General features: G+C 44.6%; 1 pseudogene; it reads left to right on the top strand.

Annotated features, from left to right (window-relative positions):
• The first annotated feature begins 1,346 nt into the window (after positions 1-1,346).
• On the top strand, positions 1,347-7,397 carry LOC119403019 (uncharacterized; annotated as a pseudogene).
• The last annotated feature ends 550 nt before the right edge of the window (positions 7,398-7,947 follow it).

Below are 7,947 nucleotides of genomic sequence, written 5' to 3'. Positions count from 1 at the left end.
GCTCCAAAAAGTGAAAAGTCACTTCCATCACTTGATATGCAAGATAACTTCACTGTATGTTTTGACTTTGCAGGAGTGACTGGAGCACAGCACTCCATTGATTCTTCTCAGAACCGGCTGTCTGCTTCATCAGGTCAGCTGATTAATGTGGTCTTTCATTAGAACTATTGGTATATCTCGTGGACTGTTCCAGCTAATTCTGCATTATATGCATTCTTTCAGGAACTGCGAAACATGCCATGTCCGAGAGAATGCTTGATCTGGAGCGCAGGCTTGACCTGGAGCAGAAGCGGCGACGGAAAGCAGAAAGAGAGAGAGATAGCCTTCGGGAGTCATTTGGCCGTGTGTTTTCTAGTGACCAAATCAATGTACTAGAAAAGGGAACCATGTGAGGCAAGTCTTGGTCTCTAGTTGTGCTTGAAAAGGCGCTCCACGTAAAAGTTGCCTGTGGCAGCAACGGATACGAGTTCATCGGGGAAAACGTTGCTCCTTTACCAGCAACAAGAACGCTGCAGAGACACATTGAGCACGTAAAGTTCCAACCTGGTAAATACCTAAACACCACTGCACTATCACTTCAAAAGTATGCAAGGTGTCCCTCTGAGAAGCTTGCACCACTGCATGTCGAGCACGTGGATTTTGCATGGTTCATGAAAATTGCAATAAATAAAATAAAACTAACCAGTTGTTTATATGCAGGTATCCTGCATGAAGTTTTCGCTGCCCTGAAAGAGAAGGTGGCTTCAATGGCTCCAGAGGAGAAATATGCGTGTCTCTTAATGGACGAAGTACAGATTTCGCCTGGACTGGATTACGACGCGTCGACAGGGAGCATCATAGGTAGTATAATGGTGCTCACTAATTGACTGCCTTCATACATTTGAGTGCTCTCTAACATGGTTGATTGTATTCTTTTATTCCTTCAGGGCAGCCAACAGTGAGCCCTTCGAACCCAGGCACAAAGCACCAACTTGCAAACGATGCACTCGTTTTCATGCTAGCTGGGCTAACAAGCAGGTGGAAACAAGCCGTTGCTTATCAGCTCACATGTAAGTTGTGAACTTGTTTTTTTGAGTGTCTAAATGATTCCTAAGTCACATTCTAGGACATTTCAATTTTCTGGCCACAGAAACTCTTTTAAAAACATCCTTTGTGCTGTGAGGCTTGTTGCTATTTCTCCTAGAGGTTAAATGTGCAGGTCCTTCAGGTAATCTAAAAAAATAATTTAGAATGTCACACCAGCACCTTTAATTAACAAGTTGTGCGTATAGGTCACATTTTTGTTCAAATATTTTTATGCAAATTTCCGATGTAGATTTTGTGAATTTATTCTGGTGTAGCTTCATCTTTTGATGCAGAGGAAGTAAAGGACTGCCTTTTTGACGTAATTAAGCATTCCGGAGCTGTAGGCATAACAGTCAGTGCGGTGGTGACTGGCATGGTGCCTGGCAACACGGCAATTTGGCGACTGTGTGGTATACAAGCCTCAAAGTATGGAAAACAAAAAAATCTCCTGCCCTCACCCTTGTGGCAATGGAAGGCAGCTGTATTTTCTTGCTGACGCCCCTCATCTCTTGAAGAATCTCAGAGGCCATCTTATTCGAGGCCAGGAGATCATTCTACACAACACCACTGTTAAAAAAGAGAACCTTCCAAGCAACAAGGTGAGCTTATTGTATTGCCTTCTAGTTTTACTGTACTGTTTGGCTTTGTGAATGGAAGCTATTTTAGGTTATAAACGCCGCGGCGTTCTAAATGATAACTGGCTCATCAGAAGCTTACCTAGCTGTGTTTGTATCACCCAAAAAAGGGACCCCAACAAACTTTTCACCCTTTCCGACTTGATGCTATTTCATGACGAATCGAATCTGAATACCTAAATTCCAGTGAGACACAGCACAAAAATTTTTTTTTCACTTTCTAACTTATACTGTGGCACCTACGTCATCTCATTCTTTTCCGCGTGCTGGGCCCAGATTCCAAACGTGCACTCTCAGCATCACCAAAGCTTGAACGCATGTGGTCTTACGGCTTGCTGATTTCTTGTGGATTGCTGATTTCTTATTAGTTTAGGCAAGTGTTTCAAAGTGCCGACAAAATTGGTGAAATTTAAAGGTCCATTCAGATGAAAATTTTCAGTTTCTTTTTTTTTGTTTTTGCCAAAAGAAAGACCCAGCTATCAAGAGACTAGAATGTGTACTAGTAAGCATGACTGCACCATGGAAAAGTATTTACTGTATACTAGCATGTTTCAGTTCCTACTGCACCCTGACATCACAACACAGTATGAGCTTCTCGCCACATGCTCGCGCAAGATGTGATGTTTCCATGCACAATGTACACATGGTCATTTTGAATGCTTCAGTAGCTGATGTCATCAGAACTAGCCTAGTGCGTGAAGTCACGAGAATTGACACAGTGGCCTGACGTCACGATAGTGTTGATGTCAGTAGGTGCGCCATGCAAAAGTCGACTTTCATGCCAAATAAAATATCTTATAAGCATTTCCTGAGCTTCACACTTTCGCAGAGCTGTCTTTGTATATAAGGGATTTGTATGGCAAAGTAAACTCGCCTTCTAAAATTCGTGTCATGACCCCATTAATGATGCCAGTATTAATTACGTGATACATTTGAAATCGAAAAAAGGCAGGAGTCAGGAGAAGGTGGAAGCTTGTGATAAAAAAATTGTAAACAGTGGTGTGCTGGAGCCCACGTTTCGAGAAGCGGACTTGTCTGCTTGACGAAACAAATTGTCGGCAACAAGACCGCTTGTAGAGACCTTGGCTCCTGCACAATCCCTGTTTACGAATTTTTCGTCACGCCACATTCGAGTACTTAAGATTCAGTTTCGCGATGATCAGAGACAAAGCCCCTGATTAAAGCATCAAAGTAAGAAAAAAATTACAGCATACCCACGGGTGAATGATGAAGAGCTTGGGCGAAGCTCCTGAAGCAATCATCGTCTCGGGATTCGCTTCTCGTTGAGCCCGTTTCGCAGCGGCGTCCATGGCGCGCACCGTCACGGAATCCGCCTGGCTTCCGCCAAGCGAGCGCCCGCCGCTGCGCATCGTCCATGCTCCACCAACGACCCGACAGGTACGGTGGCCATCCAGGAGAATGGGAGAGGCGCTCGCTCCCCGCGCTCCCCGCGCAGCCCGCGCAGCAGCCAATCGAAGAGCAGCGGCCCTTCCAGCGCCATCTAGTGTCGATTCACACAAGCGCCATATTGCATACAATTCTATTGGACCAACGCCATCTAGGAAATGAGACGAGAAATGGTGATGAGGGCACAGATTGTGTACAGCGCCATCTAGAATATCGTTCCTGAACTGCAGTTTGTATGTGCTTCTATGAGACAGCGCCATCTATTGCATCATACGGGAGTTCCGTTTACGCCGGACAACGGAGACGTGACAAGGTTAGACTAAGAGGAGCTACGCCCCTAAAACATTTAGCTGTCAGCGGTCTTTTAACCAATAATGCACATAGTATGCCACGACAACTTCATCATCGCGGAAGTTAAAGTGCCTAATTGTGTCTGATATTTCTCAGGTCTCGCTAGAACACATAAAGAAGGCCTGTGAACTTGATGCCAAGCACCAGCTGAAGCTCATGCCTTACTTGAAGCTACGTGACTTGGACCCTACACATTGAAAAGATGAGCGTTGCTTAAGCGTACGCCCTTCTCCACCATGCCACAGCAGCCGGCCTTCGGTACCTTGTTCACAAAAATCATCTCCCAAGAGAAGCTCTCACCACAGCATTTTTCCTTGAACAAGTTTTCAGATGGTTTACCATCTTGACGTCACGAACAATGAAGACTGCGCTGAGCGAGCTTTGCCCTCAGAAAGGAGATGAAGCGAAGTGCTTTCTTCGTGATTTCATAGCTATGGTAACGGAGCTAGTGATTGCGGACAAAACTGGCAAAAGTGCTTGGAAACCTTCCCAAACGGGTGCTTTGCTGTCAACCCTCTGTGCTTTGCAGTTGTGCGAGCACTATGTTGTAGAAAAGAAGTTCAGGTTTTTGATGCTGAGCAGGCTGAGCCAAGATGCATTAGAGAATTTATTCAGCACTATCCGTTTAAAGACGCCCATACCACGTGCAAGAGAATTTAAAGCAACCTTCAGAATAATCGTGCTTGCACAGTTCTCACAACCAAGTCGCCATGGGTCCTATGCGGTCGATGATGCGCAGGACCTTTTCGCTTTTGTCAGAGATAAAAGTGAATACTATGAGAAGCACTTAGGAGAAGAGGTAGACACTAGCTTCGAGGGCGTATCGGAACTCTGTGAGGAGGAGGAAGACAGTCTTCTCTATTTTGCTGGCTACATTGCTTATGCTGTCATTCACAAGTATAAACTGTGCACTACTTGCAAAGCAAGCATCGTTGACCATGACAAGACAATTCCTGAGCTTGTGGCGTTGAAATGCTACGTAAAGGAAAGACGAAATCCACCTAAAGTTCCTTCCGACTTACTTGAAGAATTGCTGCACGCGCATGAGCAACTGTTTCGTATGAATGAATCTCAACTATTCGATTCAAGTTTTACATTGGATAGTTTAGGAAAGGCTGCCGAGGAAAACTTTGATACTTTCAAAAAGTTTCCATCATGCCACAGTGTGGCACAAAAGGCTGCAGCACATTTTTTTCTTTGTAGGCTTCGGTTCGCTTTGAAGCAAAAAAATGCACAGCTCTTGCTGAAGCTTCGGCAACCTGGAAAGTGTGGTTCAAAAAGCGTGGGAATGCGCATTTTGTGCCAAAGTCTCAATTAGTTCAATAAGGTACGCATTTGGGCTGGTTGGTTCATGATTAACTTTAGAAACAGCGCTAAAAGACGGGACAAAGAAAGGACACAAACCACGGCGCTGACTAACAACCAAATGTGTTTTATTCTTCTAGTCTGCATATATATACTCCGCCACAATCTCAAGGAAACAAAAGTACAGAAACAAAGAAAAATTGATTAGCCTGCGCAGAGGCCAAAAAATCTTCAATCGGACAGAAACGTCAACTCCTTCGGAAGGAGGGAGATCGAGGGGAGGCTGACACATGCTTCTCCGCCATTATAGATGTGATACGCTTCAGAAATGACACATGCCCGTTCATCATGGTACTTCGACAGGAAAATGGATTCTTTAAAAGATGGCTGGCAACCACATTCATTACAGTGAAGCGACAATTGACTATCTCTGGCTTGTTTACGGACGTTGTTCGCATGCTCGCGCATGCGGTCATTAGCGCACCGCCTCGTTTGGCCAACATAGTAACGGCCACAAGAAAGAGGTATCTTATACACAACACTATCACAACATTCAACGTACTTCTGGCGATGCTTCTTGCTGCATCTTTTCGTCTTGGTCTCTCGATTTACTTGCTGACACAGGCTACCAAGCTAATTTTGGCAGAAAACAACAGTCTAACGCCTGCCCTGCTGACCACTTTCTTGAGATTATGTGCCACCTTGTGCACATAAGGGATGACAACTACTTTTTTCTGCGGGTGTGTCACTGATTGAACAGTAGGTGAGCACTTGCTTTTAAAACCGGACACGAGGCTTTCTGCGATACTGGTCAAAAGCGTTCCTGGAAAACCTGCAAGCTTCAGGCGTGCTACTTGAGAACTAAAGCTCGCTTCGACTTGGTGATCACAGGACCTCTCAAGCGCCGCCTTCATGCAAGCCCTTGCAATACCGCGCTTGACAATTTTTGAATGCGGAGAGGAAAAAGGGAGAAGGCTCTTTTGAGACCTAGGCGCATAACACCAACATACATGGCTGTTTGAGAACAAAAGTTCTAAGTCCAAGAAGCGTAGCCTATTGTCTGAAGGATGCTCAGTGGTCAATTCAAATGGACTTAATTCCGCGATGAACACGTCAAAAATTTCCGCAGCAGGCTGCAGGTCATGAGAGTTAGTGCTATAAAAAATTAAAAAGTCGTCCACGTATCGCATCACCTTTACCGTGCTAGTCTGTCTGAGCTGGCTCTCGAGGTTACGGTCATAGCTGGCTAGTAGAATGTCACTGAGAACAGGGGCGATGCATGAGCCTATGCAGACTCCTTTCCGTTGAATAAAAAAGCTTATCGTCGAAACTGATAAAGGTGGATTGCATGTAAAACTTTAAAAACTCTAAAAACTTTGTCTACAGTGATTCCACATGCATTCTGAAACTTAACAACACCGTATCTGTCAATGCAATTACCAACTTCGGCACACACATCATTCTGAGGTAACGAATAATATAAGTCTTTGACATCGACCGAAAAAGCACAAGCACCCACTGGACAGTCTTCCCGGAGAAAGGCAGAAACGGTACCTGGGGTCCTTATGAGGAAAGGGTCGTCGATGTCAAGGAGGCACAAAAACCTTTGCAGGAACACACCAACTTCTCGTTGCCAGGTTCCGCGCTCAGTGTCGATGTGATGCGTGACAGCAGACGTGCGGCCGAGAGAAGTTTGCGCGACATCGAACGAAGAACGAAATTCTTCCAACAGGCAGAGAAGCTGGGAACGCTGGACCGACGTAAAGTTGTCAGCAATTGAGGAAGCAAATACATCAGCGGGTGACGAGTCAGATGTGGAAACAGCACTGAGCGTACGGGAGCTGGCACAGTGCGTGTCACCCGGTGCGTCCATAACTTGTGCGTCTTCGAGGGCCTCCGCTCGGCCGAGACATTCCCCTCGCACCAACCTAACAATGTACGGGGATGGGTTCGTAACGAAAATATCGGTGTCGCCCTGAGTGACTTGCACGGTCGCAAATGGCACCAGCAAACCTTTCCTGGTGAAAACGCGGTCAGAGGGGGACGTTTGGGGGAGGAATGCATTAGCATGCCTTCCATTGATTTGCACAAAAAAGAAGTCCATTATGTTTTGCATGCGCGTGCTCTCGCAAGATAAAGTTGTCTGTATTTTTATTTTATTTTGTGATCGCAAGTTGCGCAATTTTTCACTAGATATATTTGTCTTTTCTGAATAAAAAAAAATCAGTTGAAAGTCTGCGCTTGTCCGTGTCAGCTCTATTTTCGTGCATTCGTGTTTAGTCCCATGCTGTTGAAATTTCCTTTACTTCGCCCAAACTGTCACGTTAATCTATTGAGGAACTATTTGGCCGTGAATTCCTTCTGTTTTTTATGTTCAAGAAGACAATTTATTTCTTTCATTAGGCATACTCCGGGCACTTTGCTACAGTGAATTTTTGTTTGATCTTCTTGGAACCAGGTGACAAAGAAGTGTTCCTAGGTGGATCAATACCACCCAGAGTACCACCATCATATGCATGGGAGCATTTTCCTGCAATTGTGTCTCCATATAACCAGATGCAAGGGCTTGCTGCCCTCAATACTGTTGATAAAGAGGTGAAGTGTGTGCTTGAAAGCTTACTCGATGTCACTTGAGAGTCTTGAACAACAGCTTTTGCGCAGAAAGCCGTTCAGTGGGAAGGCAGTGTTGCATGGTAGCACGAATGATCAGCATGTTCACTATTGCTTGCACAAGCTTACGCTTACACAGAGTTGTTTTTAACATTATTATGGCTCCTGATTGCTTTTCATACTATAGGGATGAGCACAGAAGTGGACGCATGGAAAGATTTTTAACAGAAAGCTCATATATCAGTTGTTGAGGTGGGTTATGCGTGTGGAGATACCCTACTGACAGTGCCTGTCAAAGTATTCGAGAAATATATTGTAGCAAAGCATATAATAATGTTTTATAAAACAGAAGTACTGAACAAAAAATATCTTGCATAAATAAAGTCAGCTGTATTTGTAGTTATGTTTATGAAGAACTGTGTTTCAAAAACATAGAGTAGATGAGTTATTGTCGTCTCACTACGCCACACAGTTATTCAGTAGTGGTTATAATAACCACTACTGAATGATGACTTCTTGATGACACGTTTACATAAATAGCTGTATTAGTTCATTTTCCCGAGAGAAGTGTTGC

This window comes from Rhipicephalus sanguineus, chromosome 8, assembly GCF_013339695.2.
Source record: "Rhipicephalus sanguineus isolate Rsan-2018 chromosome 8, BIME_Rsan_1.4, whole genome shotgun sequence".
Lineage (NCBI taxonomy): Eukaryota > Metazoa > Arthropoda > Arachnida > Ixodida > Ixodidae > Rhipicephalus > Rhipicephalus sanguineus.
The sequence above is the reverse complement of the archived record's forward strand: the minus strand, read 5'-3'. Positions and strand labels throughout refer to the sequence as shown.